At 32.9% G+C, this 23931-nt stretch overlaps 1 protein-coding gene across 8 annotated transcripts in view; it reads right to left on the bottom strand.

The window, feature by feature from the left end:
- NOVA1 (NOVA alternative splicing regulator 1) overlaps positions 1-23931 on the bottom strand; it is a 155172-nt gene that overhangs the window by 92338 nt on the left and 38903 nt on the right. The window contains exon 3 of one of the 8 annotated variants that reach the window (XM_070053337.1): positions 16628-16729. The exons of the other annotated variants lie outside the window; for them this stretch is intronic. The gene's annotated coding sequence lies outside the window, so the exon portion shown is untranslated. The remainder of the gene's footprint in view (positions 1-16627; positions 16730-23931) is intronic. 8 annotated transcript variants of the gene reach the window in all.

Here is a 23931-nt window from a genome sequence, read left to right as displayed (position 1 = left end):
TAACTGACAATATAAGCATCTAGCCTCTTTTGGTTTCATATTGTCTTTTCAGTGTGTGGGATGAGGAACTGGAGATGTGATTCATTTAGCTTCTCATCCTTTCACTATCTATGCAAAACTAAATCTAAAAGTGGTTCATTTTATTGTTACCTACCAATTCTGCCAGGCAGACTCAGTCTTGCCTTGTCTGGTGTATGCTTGAAAAATAAATTATAGCATATTATTCATTGTATTAAATGTTATGCAGCAATGAAATTAATGAAGATAGCATCAACATTAAAGGACTGTCAGACATTCTGTTAAGATTTTAAAAAGCAAGGCATATAATACATTCACTTAGGCACACAGCACAAAAAAGAAAAAAAAAAGAAAACCAACCAACCCTACGATTCTACTGCATGGAAAAATTCAATTAAAGACACTTATTCTGCTTCAAAAATTTTGAAATTCATGCATATTTTATGTTATGCATTTTCCAAGAATTCATGTAGATGTATACAGGAAAAATTATTATGTATGTATGTATTAGTATAAACATATAGAAATTTATCTGAAAGCAAACAAATAAATCACCAATAGTTATCACTAGAAGACTGGCACAGTAAGTAAGTATATACTTTCACTGTTTTACAATTATATCTTTAAAATTTTTCAAAAAATACTCAGGATTTATGAATACAATCAAAAGAGACAAAGAAAAGATTTTGTAATAATCCTGTTCCTAATATTTATTCATTAGCATCAATAAACAATTAATTTCCATGTGTATGGGGGAGATGAGAAGGTGTAATAATAATAATAATAATAATGGAGAAACAAAATAAAAAAAGTGTCACCAGTGTGGCTAAGTATTAAATAAACAAATGATGGAATCAATGCCTATACATCTAAATATTGTCTTTCCTAAATTTCCTCAAGGCAAGACTCCTAAATGTATTAACAATAACATTAACAACAACAACAAACAACATTTATTGCATATATTGTACATGACACTACTGTGATATTAATTTACAAATTCATTCCAGACAGAACATAAGCAATCCCTACCAAAAACTCTCTAGCAACAGGAAATTCATTCTTTACAAATATCTTTTCACCTGTTGAATGGATAGAGAAGCTAGAAAGTTATTTCTAGCATTAAATCAATACCAAATTTATACTTAACATCAAGAGAAAAAATTATAAACTAGATTTCATGAAAATTAAAAAGGTCTATTCCTGGAAGGATACAAGTAAATGAAAAACAAAGCCACCACATGGAAGAAAACATTCATAGCACATATATCTAAAAAGGACCTGAATTCTGAATAGTAACGTACTGATGAGACTTCATAAGGAGAAAACAACCTACCCAATAAAAATGGTCCAAATATCTGAAAAAAGAGTTGACAAAAGAAACTACTGCAATGCTCACTAAGCACAGGAAAACCTACTGAAATGAGAAATAGTTATACACAAAATAACATGGCTAAAAGACTAGCACCACCTGAACACTGGTGAGAATGTGAACCAACTGAAATGCCCACAAACTGGGGATAAGAACATAAAGTAGCATAACTTCTTTGGAAAACAGTATGGCATGTCTTCATAAATCTGAACTTTATATATGACCCAAATATTCTATCCCTAAGTATTTACTCAAAGAGAAATGGATGCATAGCTCTTAATAAAGACTTACACTCAATAGTTCACAAAAAATTTATTCCTAACAGTCCACAATGAGAAACAGCTTAAGTGTCCACTAATATGTGAATGGATAAGCTAAATACCTAACAATAATTGTTCCTCAGAAATGAAAAAAATAAATTATAGAGTCAAAGTCACATATGGCTATCTAAAATATTATGCAAAAAAAATAAGATAAAAGGTATACGAGAGTCCATTTAAATGGAATTCAAGAAAAGTAAAAAAAAATGCAATGAAAAGAAATCAGATTAATGACTGCTGCAGTGAGAGAGGGTGGGAAGGAGAGTGGAAAAGAGTCACAACTGGTTTTTTGGCATTGTGGAAACATCACAGTTCAACTGTGGTGGTAGTTACATGGATTTATATAACTTACACATCTAAGTTAGGTGGACAGACAATCTGAAATCCCCTTTATAATATGTCTTACAAGCCCTTCTTGTCTTCTGAAAACACAGAGTATTCCATTTTGATATTCACATTTTTATAGATCCAGCACATAGTTGCTGAGAAACTATTTCAAACTAACTTCAAAAATTATCTCTAGACTCTCTGAGTATACTCTTCTTTATTTTATTTTTCTAGATAAGAATTTGCTACATAAAAAAAGCCCCACTACAGACAAATACAGCTTAATCAGGAAGTGCAAGTGTAGGACACAAGTATAACAAAAATATGTCAAAGGGGGAATTGTTAATGAACAGTGAAAAAATTACTTGCCTTATTACTTCAGCCTTATTGTCTGAAAACAATAGCAAGTATGCTAAAAATAAAGAAAAAAGGAAACATTCCAGGCATTGCTATTAAAAACTGAAAGAAACAGTAAGATACAAAATAGAAACAGGCACAAAATTACTACTACAAAAATGGAGAAAAAATATTTATAGGTTTTAGAACTATCAGTATAAAATGAGCTAAAATCTACTATTTTTAATATAAAAGCTCAATAAAATAGAAGTAAAATAGTATAAAAAGTAATAATTTCCACTCATGGTAGACTGACTAAAAGCCCCTCAAGATAGAGGTGGTATCCTCAGAACAGGCGAATATTCCTCTATACAGCAAAGATGACTTTCAACTATGGAATCTGAGATGGGGATGAAGGGATTTTACAAGTGATGGTCCTCACTACAGTCACCGAAGGTAAGAGCCAGGCAAGAAGGTGGAATGAGGACTTGGAAGATACGCAAATGGAATTAAGAAGCTGAAGAGATTCCCAAAAGATTTCAAGGGCCAAGCAAAGCAAGTAGCCTCCAGAAAGCAGAAAATGGCAAAGAAAACAGCATTTCCCCTACAGCCTTCAAAAAGGACCCAGCCTGTCAACACCTGCTGCTAGCACAGTGGAACTGAGTTTTGACTTCAGGGCTCCAGAACTTTGAGAATAAATTCTGGTTGTTTTTAAGATGCAAAATTGTGGTTTATTGTTACCACAGAAAATGGACACACTATAGAAATTATAGAAATGCAATAATCGATTAAATATGTAAATTTTTAAACAGGTTTAAAGGAACAACGAGTGACATTAACAGAAATAAGTGACCAATAATTTCTTTAAGTGAAATGCTTTTTTTTTTTTTTTGAATGAGTAAAACAAGGTGAGCTTTATTTGGGGAATAAAATTATGACAGTTATCACAGACAGGCACTATTTTTCCCTGAGTGACTGTGGCTAGAGAACCATGAAAAGTGAAAGTTGGCACTTTATGTTCCATGAGAACTCTTTATGAAGGACTGAGAAAGCGCTTGAAGGCAGTTAATTATTCTACTTTGGAAACTCATTCATTTAAAACACAGATAGAGTCTCACTTTCATTTCGCCAAAATAGAATTTTTTTTCCCCTTGAGAATATAGTGGATTAGTTCCTAGGTACTTTGATATCTTTATAGACAAAAAGCTTTACTGAGGGCCAGCGCCGCGGCTCAATAGGCTAATCCTCCGCCTTGCGGCGCTGGCACACCAGGTTCTAGTCCCGGTTGGGGAGCCGGATTCTGTCCTGGTTGCCCCTCTTCCAGGCCAGCTCTCTGCTGTGGCCAGGGAGTGTAGTGGAGGATGGCCTGAGTACTTGGGCCCTGCACCCCATGGGAGACCAGGAGAAGCACCTGGCTCCTGCCATCGGATCAGCGCTGTGCGCCGGCTGCAGCGTGCTGGCCGCGGCGGCCATTGGAGGATGAACCAAAGGCAAAAGGAAGACCTTTCTCTCTGTCTCCCTCTCTCACTGTCCACTCTGCCTGTCAAAAAAAAAAAAAAAAAAAAAAAAAAAAAAAAAAAAAAGCTTTACTGAGACAGAAATCTGTTTCTCTACTAAATCCTAGATATTATATGTGTATCTTATGCAAATAAGTTAATAGTTTCAGTGAACTTTTTATGAAATAACAAACAAAAATGAACTGGTTTGCAAGAGTTCACATGGAAGAAGAAACAAAATAATAGTAATGTTTTTCAAAATAAGGAACTCAGGGAGTTTTAACCTAGTAAACAAATGTACATCACAATTCAGAGAAACTACAAAGCAAGAACAAGTAAAATCTGAATTAACAAAACAACAGACCTCAATGAATGACTCTCCTCCCAAAGACCCTTAGCATATCTAAAAACAGCACTGTTGTAGTATACATAATTACTTTACTTTAAAGTTTATATGGGTGGCATAACTGGATTATTACTTGGAGAAAAGAAGTATAAAACCTTCTCTTAAGTATCTAACATTCAATATAAATTAGAGACAAGCAACTTAGAAAATTAGATCAAACCATAATGAGCACATATAGAAACTGAAAATGAGGAGTTACTTTAAGCACAGGCACAAAGGGAAAAAAAATGGGGAAAGGTGATAGATTTCACTGTAAAAAGTTTTTTAGAGGCTAGCCTTGTGGTGCAGCAAGATGCCAGTTCATCCAGCTGCTCCACTTTCTTTCTTTCTTTCTTTCTTTTTTTTTTTTTTTTTTTTGATTTTATTTATTTATTTATTTAACAGGTAGAGTTACAGACAGTGAGAGAGACAGAGAAAGGTCTTCCTTCCGTTGGTTCACTCCCCAAATGGCCGAAGTTTTTTCCTGGTCTCCCGGGTGGGTGCAGGGGCCCAAGCACTTGTGCCATCTTCTACTGCTATCCCAGGCCATAGCAGAGAGCTGGACTGGAAGAGGAGCAACTGGGACTAGAACCAGCACCTTTATGGGATGCCGGCACCACAGGCAGAGGATTAACCCAGTGAGCCATGGTGCTGGCCCCCTCCAGCTGCTCCACTTTCAATCCAGCTCCCTGCTAATGGCCTGGGAAAGGTAATGGAGGATAGCCCAAGTGTTTGGGCTACTATTGCCAATGTGGGAGACCCAGATGAAGCTCCTGCCTCCTGGTTTCAGCTTGGTCCAGCCTTGACCATTGTAGCCATCTGGGGAATGGAAGGTGAATCTCTCTCTCTCTCTCTCTTTCTCCCTCTGTTTCTCTCTCTCCCTCTTTTCCTCCCTCCCTCTCTGTAACTCTTTCAAATAAATAAATATTTAAATTTTGTATGTGAAAAACACCCTAATAGTCTTTCATAAAAATTTTAGGGGGCCAAGACATACATGGGGAAGAATGGGCCAACTTTTCCAAAGCACAAAATTCAAGAAATGGAATATTTTGGGGCTGGTGCTGTGGTGTAGCAAGTAAAGCTGTTGCCTGCAGTGCTGCCATCCTACATGGGCGCTGCTTCAAGTCTTGCCTGTTCCACTACCAATCCAGGTCTCTGCTACAGCCTGAGAAAGCATCAGAAGATGACTCAAGTCCTTGGGCCCCCACACCCACATGGGAAACCTGGAGGAAGATCCTGGCTCCTGGCTTCGTATCGGCCCAGCTCTGGCCATTGCAGCCATTTGGGGAGTGAACCAGCAGATGAAGACCTCTCTCTCTCTCTCTCTCTCTCTCTCCCTCTCTCTCTCTCCCCCTCTCTCTCTCCCTCCCTCCATCCCTCCCCCTCTGTGACTCTGGCTTTCAAATAAATAAATAAATCTTAAAAAAAAAAAGAAATGGAATATTTTGATGAGAAACAGACACAGACGTATACTACTTCTGGTAGTGTGAGCTGATTTAAATTTTCTGGAGGATATTTTGGCAACGACTATTCAAATGCTTTAAAATAGTACACATGCTCTTGTGACCCAGAAAATCTGCTCCTTCACATTCAGGAATTGATCATAATAGAGCTGTCATAAATAAATCCAAAATTGAAACAATAATATGCACTCTTATTTATATTGACAAAAGACAAATGCATTATATGTTACAAGTGCCTAAAATTGGAGATGGCAGAAAGTTTCCAAGTCAATAGGAATCACCTACTTATGTACATGGCACAGTATTAAGTGAGAAATGTTAACAAGCTCTCTATATGGTATGACTCCTATTTTATAAATAGATGTATAAAAATGTTGGAATAAAATTTATAAATACATTTATAAGAGCTTTTAATATCTTCAAAAATTTGCCTAATTCATGAAAAATGGTAATTTTATATTTGGAAACATTTAATTAAAATAGCTAAATGGAAGATCTCAAAATGGAAAGCGTTGGGTTTTTTTCTCTTTTTAAACAAGTCATGAAAGATATGTTAAAAAAATTCGTTCATTTGACTAAGAAAATGTAAATTTCTACAAATAAAAATGGCATAAAAAGATGAAAGACAGTTGGCAAAAAGGGAAAAACACAAGTGTAAAGAATAAATGCTTAGCATCTTTACATCATCCACTCAACTATATTCCATCCCCAGACAGCACAACTGGAAACAAATCAGAGTAGATCTCTGACCTCATGGTTCTTTCCTTTCCTTTGGGAAGGACAGGCAACAAAAAAACCTCAGACAATGGTACATGCAATGAAGACCAAAACAGACCATGGGGAAGAAAAAGAAAAGAAAATACAAAGTAATCTGACAGAATGTCACAGAGGCAAATAGGGTTATGTAAGGAGTTTAGGAGATGCTCCTCTAAAGAAGTAACATGAAAATTGAGGCTTCACTCACAGCCAGGAGTGAAAATTTGAAGGATGTGGGATCCAGAAATGGAGAATCACAAGAGCTAAGGCCCATAAGGCTAGACAAAGATGCCTGTTTGACAAGTGCTCTGAATATCTAAAGTATAAAAGCAGCAGGAAGACTGACATCAAATAGAATCACAAAGAAGTTTCAAGGCCAAATCATGTTGGGACTTCAAGATCATCTTAGGATGTAAGCTTGTATCCTCTTTGAAATCAAAAGGAAAATACTAATATGCTAAAATAATCAATGGTAGAAACAATTCGCAGTTGAAAAAAATGAAATTGGTCAACAAACATTAAAATTTCAATATAATTAGTAATCAAAGATAAGAAAATTAAAATAACGAGACAGTTTTCAAAGACACTATCATTCAAACTGGACAGCCACCACAAACTATTTCTTTTCAATGGCAGTGAAGTGAGAAAATGACAAAAATACTACTGCTATTTATGATAGCAAAAAATACAGAAAAACTCACGTAATTAAAAATAAAAGCATAATTTTTAAAACTAGAGAATATGTGCATTACATTTTCAAATAATATTCTAAGTTTAATTATGCCTGATACTGTTGATTACTCCATTTTTTATCCATTCACAATTATAAACAGTGTTCCTCCAAAATGTCCTACCTCTCTCATCATTTCCACTGCTAAAAGCCTTGCACCAAGACGTCATAACTTCTCAAAGAAATTACAACAGCAACTTCCTAATCATTCTGCTCTTTACCTTGGCTCATCTTCCAGACAGTAAATACAGTCATTTCCTCAGTGCTAATCAGTTCATAACACTCAAATGCCTGATATTGTTACATGGTAATTATAATGAGATTCTAATTCATTTCTGTGGCCCACTTCATCTGGCCCCTGTGCTACCTCAAAGTCCTCACTTGCCACAGGGTCTCTCCTTAGGGTTGACCCTCACAGCATTGCTTTCGGATTTTTGACCCTGCCAAAACTCACTCAGAGTCAAGGACCCATGCCCTTGTAATTCCTGATGCCTGAAATGTGAGTGTTCTTTCTTCCTTAGAGATCAACTCACAGGGCCTTTTTTTGTTTTGAATCTTTAGAGTTCAACTCAAGTATTTCTTTAAAGATGTTTATTCGTAACTGCCCTAGCCACAATGAACCACTCTCTAACATTTTTATCTTGGCCTAATTTTTCATATAATATTTAATCCTATCTAAAATTAGTTACTGAATATTAATGTTATATGTTTATGTCTTAATTTTCTCTTACAAGAATATAAGCTCAATGAAAATAGAGACTTTTTGTGCCCAATAATATCTTGGACACATTACTTCTAAATGAATATTTAATGAACAAATGGATAATGAGTAGAATAGTACAATGTTATACAATAAGAAAGTAAATTATATTAACTAATGCTACACAAATTTTGAGTAGATATCATATAAGTAACACATACTAACATCAAGATAAACAGAGACAGATCTGGAAAAGAAATAATAAAACATGCAAAGGCTTCAGTTTTTAAAATTAGCCAAAATAAACCACAGTTACTTGAAAACTTTTCTTTCCAAAGACAGGAGACATTAGATTATAAAAACAGAATTTATAAAATTAAGAGCTCTCTTATATACACACATATATAACAGACAGATAATGAATATATGTGTTAAAAGATATACATACATACATACCCAGTAGAAAAACAAGAGAAATAGGGGAAAAAAAAGAGGATTATATTAATCAAAATATTCAAAACTATAGGCTGGAAAGAATATATTTCTTTTAAAATAATGCACTTAAAAGGTCACTTTATTTCTGAATTATATTAATAAATATTCATTGAAATAATTTTTAAACACTCTAAAAACCAAAACTAGTTACACAGTCAAGTTAAATTGACCTGAATGACAGTAGTTTCATAACGAAAATTTTCAGAAACTAGGGGTTATTTCCAAAGACTACATTAAGAGGAGGTAATGTGAGAAAAGTTGCTATCTATAAGGTTATCACACTGGAAGCATTAAAATAGTATACAACAGAGAAAGTACTCTCAGGAGGCCATGTATCTTCTAACCAGGACAAATTGGATCTACAGTGGAACTAGTAGTTGAGTTTAAGTTTTTTGTGACATTTCAAAAGAAGTTGGTCCATGTGTTCTATATTGCTAAGAGTTTAAAAGAGACAAATGTAAATACAGACCTGATCAATTAGACATCTTCCAAAATCATTTTCTCAAAATGACATGGGATCATATTTTTTAAAATGAGGACAAACAGAAAAAGACGGAACTAAGTTTATTATGTTATAGCAAAATCCTACAAACTAGCAGCATATATTGGCATATTGCTAGTAAAATTTTTTACAATTTTAAGCTAAATGTTAATAGATTATCATTCAGAAGCCATTTAAGGCACTTAAGGTACTTCTCTGGTGATGTTAACACTAATAAGAGTATCAATTTGAAACACAATAATAATGATTAATTTTAAATTGTAGTACTGAATTGATTTTCAGTAATCCATTCAAAATTTATTAAGACTTAAATACCAGAAATCAATTATTTCACAATTATGTGATCGAATTCAGATATTATGAGAATATCTTCCATAGAAAGCGAAAATAAAAAAAAGAAAGCAAAAATGGAGTAATATGTGAAAATGCAGTTAAAATAGAAAAATTAAATTAGTATACAAGTCTAATTTTAAGAACATCACTTTTAGTGATAAATAAGGAAAAAGAATTTTATGAACTGAAATACAATGAAGCATATGGACTCAAGTAAACTCTTAAAGGCAAAATCATTCAGATCCAGAAATAAATATGATGATGTTAAATCATAGGAGGAGAGTGATATTATTCTGACCGTGGGTCACAAAGAATGTGATGAAGCCATAAGAAGAATGATGGAATCAGAAAAAGAGTAGGGAACTATTGACATTGGTTTGATTTCAGACAAGCTGAATCTGTCATATTTGGTAACCCAGTGGGGAATTGTGAAATCTTCAAAAGAAGCATAAAAAAATCAGTTGATTGCCATTCCCATTTCTTGTGCTAAACTATATTTTTAAGCACTACTTCTATTTGAACATTGATGGTTATACATATTAGATGTATCCCCAAAAATATCTCCTGAGCTTTACTCTCTCCAAGTACGCTTGTAAGCAAGAACTTAAAAAACCAGAATTTTGTTCTTTGTAATATCAAACTTCCATCCTAAAGCAATACTTACACCTTCAACTAGAGTGGAAAATACAAGAATAATTCACTCACTAAGGTTATAAAGAGACTATTTGACTTACTACAATGGTGAAGAAGGGGAAATCTGCCATATTTACCGTATTACCTAAGATGAGGGTCCAGATATCCATTCACCAAAATTCTTAAGCTCCTAAGTGCTAATCGATAAAATTATCATAAATTAAATACAAAAAAATAAAATGTCACCAGTCATGTTGGTGAAAGTTATAGTAAAGAGGTTAAAATTTCCTCTCTTAAATACATATTTCCAAAACCATGAAAATAAGAATACTTTATTGAAAAATATGTACCTGATGTCGAACTTTAGCAACGTGATTAGAAGAGAAGATATTTTTTACTTTTAACTCTTTAGGAAACTTGGTTATTCATTAGGAACTCTGCAGAAAAAAAAATTTTAGCATAAAGGAAGTTTATCAACTATCTCTACTTAAAATGCTAATTTTGAATTCTTCTTTATCTAGTTTTCATATATTTGCCTGCTCACATGTATAAAAGAATCCTTCTTTTGGCTATATATCAGCAATGAAAACTATATTAAATTAAAGAATGACAGAAATTCAGTGCTACATTCCAAATTGAGGCAATCTATTTAAATAATCACTCAAAATAACAAAAAATCTATTTAAAGTAATCACTCAAAATAACAATGAAGTACACTGAAACAGCACTTTACAAACAATAATTATAATGTCAATTTAATATTTTATTATGGGAATACCATACTGTTATTCCTAACACTTTCAGTGACCAAAGGCTTATCTTTCTACCATTTCTAACTATTCAGAATGATATAATCTGAAACATAAAAAATTTCCTATAATGGAAAAATGGTGATATTTTAATTAATTTTTACTTGCTGCTTGGACACCTGGTTATCCTTATTTATCCCACATAACTCTATTAACTGGAATTTAAAAACAAAAAAAGAAAGAGATGCATAGAAAAATGGGAGACAATCAACTGACTAAAGCAGAACTAAAATTGCCTAAGAACAGATGAAGAGAAACACCATCAGGTTTAAAAAAAAAAAAAAAAAAAAAAAACAACTCAACAACTCAGAGCAAGAAAAGCTAATTCTTATAGCCTCAAATTCTTTTTGCAATCAGGAGAGAAATACATAAGGATTTCCCAAATATTACACAACAATTTTATAAACTCCAATCTCAGTGTTCAGAAAAGATTAATTAATTTAGTAAATAAAATTCTGAACACAAAAGAGAGACTAGGCAATAAGGGGTTCACCAACAAGTAAATGTTTGTCTCAAAACTGCTCCCAATTTGTTCAAGGAGTCAGGGGACACCTCACAAAATATTAATGACAATACAGTACAGAGAAGTACTTGTTCCAATTTTCAGGACCAATAAAGACTACCTAACTTGGCCACTGAAGACTGGGTAGGATTCCCCAGGAATAAAAGGTAGAACAGACATTCCAAAATGACAGAGTAGTGTAAGATACAGAAGTAAACTGCAGAAATGGATGTACAATCATTGAAAAACAAGCTTTCTATTATAGCCCCAGTGCAAAGGAATGGTGGTGTAACAGGATATTAAAACAGGAATTTTCCTGTTATTTCAGTTTTAGCTTAGGACCCTAAGCTCAGAACAATAGGCTCCAATATCATTTTGCCAGATTTAGACTTCTTCAAGTAATCTTCAGTTCACCATTTACATAAAAAATATAAACATATATTGGGAAACAGGAACTCACAGATTACTTAATAAATAGAACAGTGACTCATTCAGAATTTGGCCTATGCCCTAGAATATATGATATTCTTCACTGACTGTATCTAAATAAGGGCAAAAACTGGACTTAGGTCTAAAAAATTATTCTAAAGGCAAGAGGGCAAGATGCCCTCAGTCTGGGCTACTATCTTAGAAACTGCAAGTACTTGCAGAGTTTGCAGAAGCAAGGAAATATATTTTCCCAAGAAAAAGATGAGGACTGTTGGGAAAGGAACCAGCTCCAGAAGACAGAGGCCAGGTGTAGGTCAGAAAGTCATATTCTAAAGAGTAGTCAATGACAAGGTTTCAGTGGCATGAAGACATTACAGCTGGGCTATTTCCAGAAGCAGACAGTTTTTGAAGAACTCAGAAAAGCAAGAACCTGCTTAGTTTTCCAGTACACTTCTACTACCAATTAGCTTTTCCATACCTCTACCCTCAAAGCTTTGGAGGACCCAGAAATAGTCCAGTGAAGAGAGAGAAAAAATAAATTTAAAAAAATCAATGAAAAGTCTTCTAATTGAATATGTTCTGTGCTATTACCCATTTATATTTTTAAACCTGCTTTGAGCAAAGATGATACAGGAAAAATTTACACTCAATAAAAGCTTGGGATTTTAGTTTATTAGCCTTTTTTTTAGTTGTTTGAAAATTAAGTCTATTGTAAAATGCCAGGGTGTGAAGAAAGGAGGAATGAAAGATAACGAAAGAATGGAAGCAGGGGATGTGGTGGAGGTAGAGATCAAGTGTAAGCAGCAAAAGCAAGAACAAGGAAGAGAAAATACAGACACTTGTATAGCACTTCATCTGGGGTCAGAAAAAATTTATATTCTGAATGAAACTGCAGATAGACCAAAAAGAAAGAATAAAACAGATTTCTGTTTCCACCCTTAGTGAGTCCACTACTTTCAGTAAACCCATGAGAGTGGTCAAAAGTGGGAAAGTAAGTTGATTATATAAGCTTATATAATCATATATTATAGTTTTCATATTATTTTTGTGGGAACTGATATTAATTTTGTAATATGGAATAATAAAAATTATGTTTTATTATAAGAGTAGAAATTGCATAATTGTAATACTGTATATTTAGGGGGGACTTACATCTATTTATAAAATTTCACTCATTTCCTGAGTTGCAGAAATTCTGTTAAAGTATGTGGGAGAAAAAGTTGCACAAGACAGACTCCTCCCTCTACAAGCTTATTATCTAGTGGAGGAAACTCAACTACAATGGCAATACAATGATGAGTATCAGAATAAGAGTAAGCATATCTACAGGGTCATACAGGACATCTAATGAAATGTATTAGGATGAAAGAATAGAAAGGAAATATCTCCTTAGTTAAAGGAAAATCTAAAGTGAGGACTTGAGGGATGAGGTTGAGTTACACAAAGGACAGCAGCCTGGGGATAAGTGGGAATGTGAGTGGTTCACAAAAGAATGTCTTAGGCAGACAAAACTCCAATGAAAGCAAGATCTATTCTGGGAAGTGCAAAGACTTCAGTATTAATCAACCAACACAGGCAGTTTCCAAGGAAAGAAAAGAGGTTGATCATGAGGAGCAGCCTGAACAAAACAGATGATAGGGAATTTAAGTTTTATCCTGAGAACAGTGGGGACCCTGAAATGTTTTAGTATCAGTCATTTTTCATATACTCCACATCTACACTACAATAAGCACTATTTCATGTATGTTTTACTGTTTGTTTCCTCACAACAACCCTGTGAGGTAGGTGCAATGCATCTCAATTAACAGATTTAAAAACTCTTAAAATTGTTAAACAATTTACACTTGGTTAATTAGCTACAAAGTGGCAGTCAGGATTCCAGACCAAGCTACAGAAAATACATTAGAAACATGATATGCACATACACACACACACACACACACATTTACCCACGAGACATTTAGAAATTTCAGAGCTGAAGGAAATTTTTAAAGTAATAAATGTTTTTAAATTTAGTATTGAAGACAAGATTTGTGGTGTCAATAGCTGTTTATGCAATTGCTATATTTTAAAATTTTCAACTAATCCAATTTATACTGAAAGGTAACAGCCAAATACATAAAAAGGGAGAAATTATTGATATGTAAATTAAGAATATAAAAGATTGAGACAATTATATGAATATTGAATTTCCATTGATCTGCCTGAGACTATTTGGTGGGAGATGGGGGAATCCACATTTATTTCTAAAATACTTAAATTTATATACTATATATTATTTGTAAATATGGAGCATATTTTGAATGATAAAAATGATGTATGAAATATTAAAGCTTTATGAGATTAAGCAATTCAGTTATTAACCATTTAGTATAAAAATAATTTTCTTCCCAATATTATTTTGAAAAATCATCGCCCCTTTTTTCACAGCTAAACATGTAAAAGTGGTTCCTTGCATCACAAAAATTTCCTCAACTAGACCTCATAAGACAAATTCTAAATCTGTTTGGGATAGAGATAAAAATATGTCCCTAATTTTAAAAACAGAAAATTTTGTAAAACTGAGGAGACATCTGAGAATTTAAATTATGGACAGAAATTTTACTTCAAAATGCGTGTTCTTTAAAATTAGTTCAAATTAAATAAAATTTACCTTTTAAAATACACTACCTTATCATTATTTTCTCACCAATCTATTTCTTCAGCTGATCTTAAGGTTTCTTTTAAAAGTCTCTAGTGGAATATTAACTAGAAAGTAGCAAACTGCTAGAGGATTATCAGTAAGTATTTTTAAAAATTCATATTATTAATGTATTTGCTTCATTTCCCTCTATTAAAAATAGAAAATTATAATAGGTAAAGATGAAAAATAAAGATTTCATATGGCTTAATTTCTCCTCTTCTAGTATTTATTTCTGAATTCCAAGATTATTAAGTTAATCCTAATTAAATAATAATCCTAAACATAACTGTGTACCTTCACAATAGAAGGAAGGGCCATTTCATGGAAAATAATCAAGCAGAGATATGAGATATCTCTCTCATGGAATGAGGAAATCTCTAAATGAACTAAGTAAATATTCCAAATATATAATTTAAGTGAAACCCAGTTTACTTTTGATTACATAAATAGTATATTTTAATTAAATTCAAATAATACTCAAGTATACTTAATAAAAAGTTTCCACCTAATTCTCTTTTCCAAATCTCACAAATCAGAGATGTACTGTAAGATTCATGAAATGAAAAAATGAATCTCCAAAACTGTCAAATTTGCCTTATCAACAGGTCTAAAATATAATAATTTAATATACTGTATGATTTAAAAATATGTAGTCAGACATTTACAACAGGCATAGTTTCTGCCTTTTCACAGAAGTTTAATATTTAAAACATACAGCCTATTCTGTCAACTGACAATATTTCAGTTAATAAAATGAATGGGATTAAGTAATAATTACAAGTACAGTCTGTAGAAAATGCAAAAGAACCAATTATTAGCAACTCAAATATTTCATTTATTGATAAAAATACTCTATTGCTATATTTTTAAAAAGTTTGATGTTTACTTCTTTAGTGTTTTGACCACTGAGTAAACTATTAACTCTATGGAAGTAAAGGGAAGACTCTTATTAAAATGTGACTTTTCAGGAAATACTTAAGTAAAATTTCTCTGTGAATATAAATAACATAGGACTTTTTTCTAATTCATTTGACATTTCCATGAGGAATAATAAATTAAGAATTATAATGTATTTATTTAAAAAAACTGAATTTCAAAATAATGGGGGTATCTGCACTTCAAAATTAGTGATAGTTGAAAATCTTTGTAGAAAATCACCCTCCTCTTTTGACACCATCATTCAGCATTTAGTTAACACACACACAAAAAAAATCTAAGTAGAACAAAGGCACTTGCATGAAAATATCTTGGTTACATAATGTAAGGAACAATTCTAAGTACACAGAATACTATCCCTGAGTTAAACAGAAAACATGGAAAAGAAAGGATCTCTAAAAAATATCTTTGTTCACCCATTTCATTTTACAAGCAAATAAACTGTGGCTCACAGTTGTATCTGCTTCTACTGACAATCTACAGATATGGATATGTACATGATATCCTTTAACTCATGACACAATTACACTATATTGCATATGTGCAAAACTCTGAAAACCAGGAGACCCTAATTTCTTCATACTAAAATCTTCATAGACACACTTTAAAAAAGGTAACAGTAAGTCACACTATTGATTTAAAAATGAAACAATAAAAATATAACAATCCATATCATATGTATAATAATAGACATTTCTAATGTGGTTTTCCCGTCCTTTAAGGCATAAACATGCCAAACTATTACTAAAGACTTATCACTCTTCTAAAGTTGCTGTTACAAAAGAAAAAACCAAACTAAATAATTAAAGAGAGAAACCAAAATAGATTAAACGAAATTTCAAATATTTACTGTTTCTTCTATGTGTAAAAATGTTTTTAAAAAAATTCAAACTCAATGTTTCTAAACCAAAGAATCGAAACCAGTTTCACCATAAAAGGTCTTTGCCGTAAAACTTTCACTAAAGAAAGTTCTGAAAAACAAATGCATAAGATATTGCAAGCAAAGCTAATTAAGGTGCTCCTGATGAACTAAAATTTGATCTGCTGTTTTAAGAACATGGCTCTAAAATATTATACTGTTAGTAGATATTGCTGGTTTGGTTATTTTAATATATTTCAAAACAACTTGATTCTTTTAAGTTTCCTTAAAGGTGAAGAATTTATAAAAAACACTTTCATTTCATTTGCTTTGGGAATAAAATGAATTTCCGAGGAGTGCATCCATCTGTTATTCAATTTGGTACCAGTCTTAAATTAGACAGCCTTAAAATAAAATTTAGAGCCAACGAAAGCAGCACTAAGATTAACTGACCTCAGTTCATCTGAAAATGATGCTTCCCAGTTATTTCTTATTCTTTCTTATTGGGTTTTCCAGTCTAGGGCAGGTACACAAGAAACTTACAGTCTATGTAGTACTCCTAGTCAGTTTCACTCTGCAGATGGCACAGTGGAGAAATACCTTCTGTACGGGACCATGTACAATTTCTTCTACAGCTGTCAGCACCTAGGGGAAAGTGCGCTGTTAAACAGTTGCTGCGTTCCACCTCAGAAGTGGCTGCAATTCGGTGGTGGGTGAAGTGACTCCTGTACATATATACAGGGATGAAAAGTACTATAGAAAATGAAAATATTTAAGAACAAAAGTGGCTGTCTGAAAACTGTGTCACGCCAAAACATAACACATCATAGTCACAAGAAGCTCTCACAGTTGGGCTATCACTCACTTAATAACTAAATGTTCAAAATGATCAAAGGAAAGAGAAATACAGTCATTTTATTCACAACATACCTATAAACCAAATGTTAAAACAAGCATGTTAAAAACTAAAACCCGAACATTTTATAGAGATTTAGAATGTTATTTCTACAGTAATTTACCTAAAACCAGGCAAGTATATACACAGTAAGATTCTTCACTCTGTTCAGCTAACTTTATTGCCTTTGTTTCAGATGATAATTCAGAGGGTAAAAAACAAAATAGTTGAGATATCAAACTTGAAGCACAAGTATCATGAAAATGTCTAAAGAGAAATATAAGGAAAACCAATCTGAAATTCTGAACTACTTTATCAAGTAACAACAGGTATTTTTCATATAATGGAGTTCTAAAATTGACCTCATATAAAAGGAAACATTTTCCTCTCCAAAGTTAAAATGAATTAGAAACTAAATAGTTTTCTTCCATAGCTCACAAAACAATGAGTTAATCAAGAGTAAAAATAACTTTGGTTCATTAATATAAGAAATTATTATCATATCATTTTATTACAACAAAATGTCCTTTCTATATTATCTATCTTTGATGGAACCCAAGATCGAATTCGAGAATTATTCTTTAAGAAAAATCACGGGGGCTGGCATTGTGGCATAGTGGGTAAAGCCACCAAGTGCAATACTGGCATCTCACATGGGCACTGGTTTGTGTACCAGCTGCTCCACTTCCAATCCAGTTCCCTGCTAATGGGCTGGGATAAGCAGCAGAAGATGGTCTAAGTACTTGGGCTCCTTCCACCCATGTGGGAGATCCCAATGAAGCTATTGTTTCCCAGCTTCAGCCTGGTCCAGGGTTGGCCATTGCTGCCATCTGGGGAGTGAACTACTGAATGGAAGGTTCTCTCTCTCTCTCTCTCTCTCTCTCTCTCTCTCTCTCTTTCTCCCTCTCTCTGAGTAACTCTCAGTTAAAATAAATAAATAAATCTTAAATAAAAATAAGTAATTTAAAAAAAAAAACACCAAATCACTAGGCTGTATGGTACTAGCTTTCTAATCTCTTGTATCTAGGTATAGCTACCACATTTATACTAGTCTGAAGATAACTGTCCTTGTCATTTCTTATATTCACATTTAGATTTCTTTCTTAAACAGATGGAAGGTTTTTTGTGATGAAGTCCAATATACCCAACCATTAAAAAGCATCCTATAAGCAAACTGGTCTAAATCTCACATGCTAAACAACTAACAACATTTTTTAGTTTGATATATATTCTGTAGAGTTTGAGATAGCTGACATTCTTACTTTCGGTTTTCTTAAAATTTTTTTCTACAATAAGACATAGTATAAATAAGCATTACTTTCACTAAGTGACACGAGTGGTAGAGGAAAAAAGTACAGTTTACCAGTACCTATTAAAAAGTACATAGAGCAGGGATTCATCTAAGGTCCATGTATGGGATGTAGGTTATCTAGGAATTTTACAAAATAGCATACTAAATAAAGATACATGAGTCCATACATTTATTTTTCTAAGGAAAATGTGCCATAAGTTTAACGCACAACTAATGATGTCCAAGAACCATAAATGATTAAAAAGTAAACATTTTAAATAAAATGGAAGACTCTAAGTAACTATTTCTTCTTGAGTGAAATGAAGAACACTTACAGAGATGTTCCAATGGCTAAATGAAGCTAACTCATATGAGGCACATAGTATAATAGTTGACCTATTTTATCAGTAATAGTAGTGACTGTTCCAGAGCTATCTCAAACACCTCCAAGTTTTTTAGAGGGGCCCATCTTTGTTTATTGATAATAACTTAATAGCATTATTTACCCATGTCTTCCAAAAGAAATTAACATTGCAAGTTACATACTGAACCCTGAGATACAAAAATGCCAAACACAAGTTGTGTAGTTCTGTGACACACTCCAGAAGTCTGCAATTTCCAAAAACACAAACCAGTCTCTTAACTCATACTGCATTTACTTTGAACAGAATCAGATAAGGAAAACATTTGGCTCCAAATGTTTTTATAAATTAACTTCATTTATTTGATCAGTTTTTCTTTTATTTATACAGTAACTGTAAATAAATAATCTAAATCTGAAGAATCTAGCAAGGTCACATTTTTTGACAAGGTAATATAAATAATATTTTTATAAATTATTTCCTCTACTCCTTTTAATTTTCTGAATGGAAAAGATACAATAAAAATTCATACATACATATCCTTTTAAAAGAATTCTTGCAGTTACGGCATGTAGACAAGTCTCATCTTTAAAATAAATTTACAATATTAGAAAATAGTATTTAAAATATTGTATATAGCATTCCTGAAGATTATGACAACTTTTAAATACACATAAAAAATGACATGTGAAATCTTACCATGTATTAAGACTCCTCAGTGAGGAAACAGGTTTGCTAATACATGTGAAATAATAACATATAATGCAAATTCAGCTGTTTCCCAACCACTACAAATATAAAAGACTGTTTCTACAGTCTTCTCACGACAGGAGTTACATGTTATACATTAACATACTAGAAAAATTAATAAAGATACATGAGTCCATACATATATTTTTCTAAGGAAAATGTGCCATAAGTTTAACGCACAACTAATGATGTCCAAGAACCATAAATGATTAAAAAGTAAACATTTTAAATAAAATGGAAGACTCTAAGTAACTATTTCTTCTTGAGTGAAATGAAGAACTCTTACAGAGATGTTCCAATGGCTAAATGAAGCTAACTCATATGAGTAGTAAGAAGAAATGAAACAGATTTTGGGTAAAGGCACAAAAATGAGAGGCAGAGGATAACATTCAGATTATGACAGTGAGAAGTTGTGACTGGGATCCTGAGTAGGCCTGAGGGCCAGAAGGAATAGAACATGCAAAGGCCCAGATGTGCTAAGGATCTGTGCGATGTATTACTCCAGAGTGGCATTTGGGTAAGCATATAAAAGCACTCCAACTGTGGCATGGAAGATGGTTAGAGGTGTGGATGATTTAACTGAGATGGTGATGATGGGAATATATACTTAGGAATAATAAAAAAGCTGTAAAAATTGTAAAAGTACTATGTAAAACATTAGAAAAGTAAAAAATTAGGGGGTAAGTCAAAGCCATTTTTTAAAATTTCAGTCTGGGCTCAAGCATTCCTTTATTCAGTTAAAAAAAAGGTCAATTATCTTCTATGAGTCAGAAACCATTTCAGGCACAGGAGAACACAGTAAACGTAGAAGTTAATGAGCAATACTAACTGATAAGACAGATAATAAACTACTAAATAAATGACTGTAGTATACATTTTTATAAAAGCAATTTAGAGGAAAAGAAAGAAATTACAAATAGAGTAAAATTCTTTCCTTTATTCCAGGCCTCCTACCCTGATCTTACCCCTTACATGTGTATGGGTGCTTCTTTTGAAAAACTCAAATTAATGAAAACCTAGAAGTTGAGAAAAAAATAAAGCAAGTTATAAGAAGAGACATAAATATACTGACCTAACAGCAAACTCACAGCACTCCAAGGAATCAGCATTATTTGAATGAAGAACAGAATAAAGTAATGTGGGGCAAGAATCCTGCAGACAGATGGATGAGTTAAAAGCAAAGCCTGAGACAGGAACATGTGATCAAAGAGACTAAACTGCAGTCAGATCAAGTAGGGCCTTTCTAGGCCAAAAATAAGGGCTTTTTTTTTTTTCTTTTTTGTAAGTGTGACAGAAAGTCACTGCAGTATTTTGACGAGAGGAGTAATAGAACCTGTTTAATCTTTTTAAAAGATCATCCCAGCTCCTGTGGTGGAACAGATTTCAGGGTAGCCAGTAATAATGGAACCACTAACAATACTGTTAAAATTTACACAACAGTGTATCAGATGGGACTTTCTCCAGTGTACAGGGATTGACAACTGGAACCCAAGGTACAGAATAGAGAAGCATATTTTAATAAGTATCTTCCCCTTCTTCAGTTCTCTTAATGCCAGAACTATCTTGTCATCACCCCCATTATGAAGCAGTGATTTAACCATCAACATTTGTTTCACTTAATTAACAGAGTTGGACAGCGCTGTTGCAAAGGTCCAAGTAAATCAAAAGTTGTCATTAATAGCACATTACTGTGAAAATAATTTTAATCCAAATAATATTTTTTTAAAAAAGTTGACTCAAAAGATTGGCAGGAAGGAACAATGTACTATGTACTTCAACTCAGTGGGCTCTCTGCTTGTGTGGCTTCTTTATCTGCCCAGGCCCTCTTCCTTTCCCTGTGCCTAGTTGAGGAAAAGAACAGGCTTGGAGTTGGAAGATGGAGTACAAAGAATTGGAGTCATTGTGAAAAATGAAAACTGTTTTGATCATGAACTTAAGCCTCCATGTAAAGGGGACCCCAATAGCCGGAGGTTATGTGTATACTAGAAAAGTAGAAATTGAGAATAAGTAGAAAGAAAAAAGAACAAAAACAAAAACCTCAGAACTAGATGATGTTACACTCCAGAAAATATCCCCCTCTTCTAAACATTTTGTGCATGTATCACATCAGAGAGCTGTATCTGCCTTTCTGTCCACACAGAGGGCAGGAGACTAGTCAGTGTGAGAAAGTGGAGCAGAAGTAGAGAAGGGGAACCACAATGATGCCACCTAGGTAAGACAGCCCTTTGTCTCACCCCTTTACACAGGAGTAAGGAACAAGAGCAGATCAGTCTCCACCCACTGAAATGAGCAAAGTGAATAACTAGACTCAGACCCTTTCTATACTCCAAACTCCTGGGAAAATCAAAGTGGCACTGAGTAAAAAAGAGACAAACTGAGTTTAAATTTGCTCATCAAACTAGTTAGATTAAACTGTCAAGAATAACTGACTATCTCAAGTGTCTAAAAAGTGATGACATCTTTTTGAGATAAGCAGAAAAAGTAAAAAAACATACAAAAAGCATTTAACCCATTTTAAATAAAGGTCATATTAGAGGAAAATAAAGTTCCATGCTCGAATGTCAACCTAATTCTTGATCTCAGTTCACACCATATGGTTAAATGGTAAGCAGTAAGTAGTAAATGATGTTGACTCATCTGTCTGAAACATTCTATGAATACCAGACTTAACACCTGCAATACTCTATTCTTATTGCTTATTTTTAGGAAAAACAAGCAACTGTGGAAACATGATTATTTGATAAAGAATTACTTAGTTTTTTCCCTTGTATGAAACATTATAAAAAATTGTGAACACTTGTAAATAATACTTGGCCTTATTTAAAATACTACACAATTGGAGGTAGGGCATTTGGGACAGTGGTTAAGACAAGACTTCAGATGCCTGCATCTCATATGGAGTACCTGGGTTAAGTACCCATTACTCTGACTTTGGCTGGCCCCAGTTCTGGCTATTGTGGGCATCTGAGGAGTGAACCAGTTCATGGAAGATCTCTTTTCTCAGTCACTTCAAATAAAATAAAAATAAATATAAGAAAAAGAATTAAAGCATCTAAGCTCCACAAATTGCATACATTAGCTAGAGGTCAAGCATTTGCATTTTAAAAAATACTAAGCATTTAAAGTGATGTCAATATTTTGTGCCTTTGTAGATAGTAATAGCTTTTATAAAGCCAAAGAAAAAAGTTCCCTAAGTCAAAAAACAAAATTAGAAGTTTACAATTAAAACAGCTTGGTGAAATAAAAAATAAAAGAAAGGAAAAACTTTAGAAAGCTTCTTATTCTAAAGGAGTACTTTTCATATTAATTCCAGAGTAACGTAAAGTACAATTTTAGAGAATAGTCAGGTCTGACTCAGCTAATAACTTAGGATAGGTCCCTAACCTGAATCATGGTTTTTCCAGGGATTTAATATTTAAATTAATATTTAATAGAAATTCTCTAAAAACTCAAGTATCTTCTCTTAAATAAATTAAGGTATCATTATTTTACATGACTACATTATGCATGACCTTATCTCTGTTTAAATGTCATACTTTTAGAGAATATAGAATCCTATTACATTGATGTTTAAATTGTTCATGTAATGTTCCCACTCATTTTACACTCATTCATCATCCTAAATTATGACATGTATATTCAACACATACTTTATCAGTCATTCCTTCTCAGAAGTACAACATAACACAAAGTAACATCACTGAAAATTTAAAACTAAGTTATGTATTAATACCTTTTATTCATTCTACTCTCAGAGGATATAAGAATATCAGTTGCAAGTAAAATGCATAGGAACAATCATGCAAACTCAAGTACGTTAATTCACTGTTATCTAATAGTATTAACCTATATAATGATGACAACCAACCCTTTGTGATAACATAATTCTAAGCTTTCTTAGCCTACTATACTTAATGAAGTAACAGTTATTGCTTATAGCAATTTAAGAAACAATAATTTACCTTAGTAATTTGTAATTGCACAAACATTGAGGCTATTCCCAAGATTCATTTTACCATTTCTTACAATTGTTTTTAAAAATTTAAAATAATTTTGAAAGGAAAGTAACATTATGTCCATGATTTATATAAGGATAACTATAAAACTTTGATAGAAAAGTTCAACGATCTAAGTAAACAAAACTTTATTTCAGATATTTGGATGGGAAAACTCACTGACGTTAAGATGTCATCTCTTCCCAACTGATTTACAAATTCAGTGCAATCCAAATCAAAATTCTGGTAAGTTATTTTATTACTATCAACTGATTCTGAAGTTTATAAGAGAAGGCAAAAGACGGAGGATTCAAAAGAATACTAAAGGGAAAGAATTACATTAGAAGATTGACACTATACAAGTAAAAAAAAAGTCTTTAAAGCTACAATAATCAAGACAGTGTGGTATTAGTGAAAGAGACAGCACAAATTGATGATGGAACCAAAATAAAGATCCCAGAGATAAACCTGTGTAAATATAGTCAAATGACGTCTGACAAAGAAGCAAAGGAAATTCAATGGAGAAATGACAATCCTTTAAATAATGTTTCTGG

The sequence above is a fragment of the Oryctolagus cuniculus genome, chromosome 12, assembly GCF_964237555.1.
Source record: "Oryctolagus cuniculus chromosome 12, mOryCun1.1, whole genome shotgun sequence".
Lineage (NCBI taxonomy): Eukaryota > Metazoa > Chordata > Mammalia > Lagomorpha > Leporidae > Oryctolagus > Oryctolagus cuniculus.
The sequence above is the reverse complement of the archived record's forward strand: the minus strand, read 5'-3'. Positions and strand labels throughout refer to the sequence as shown.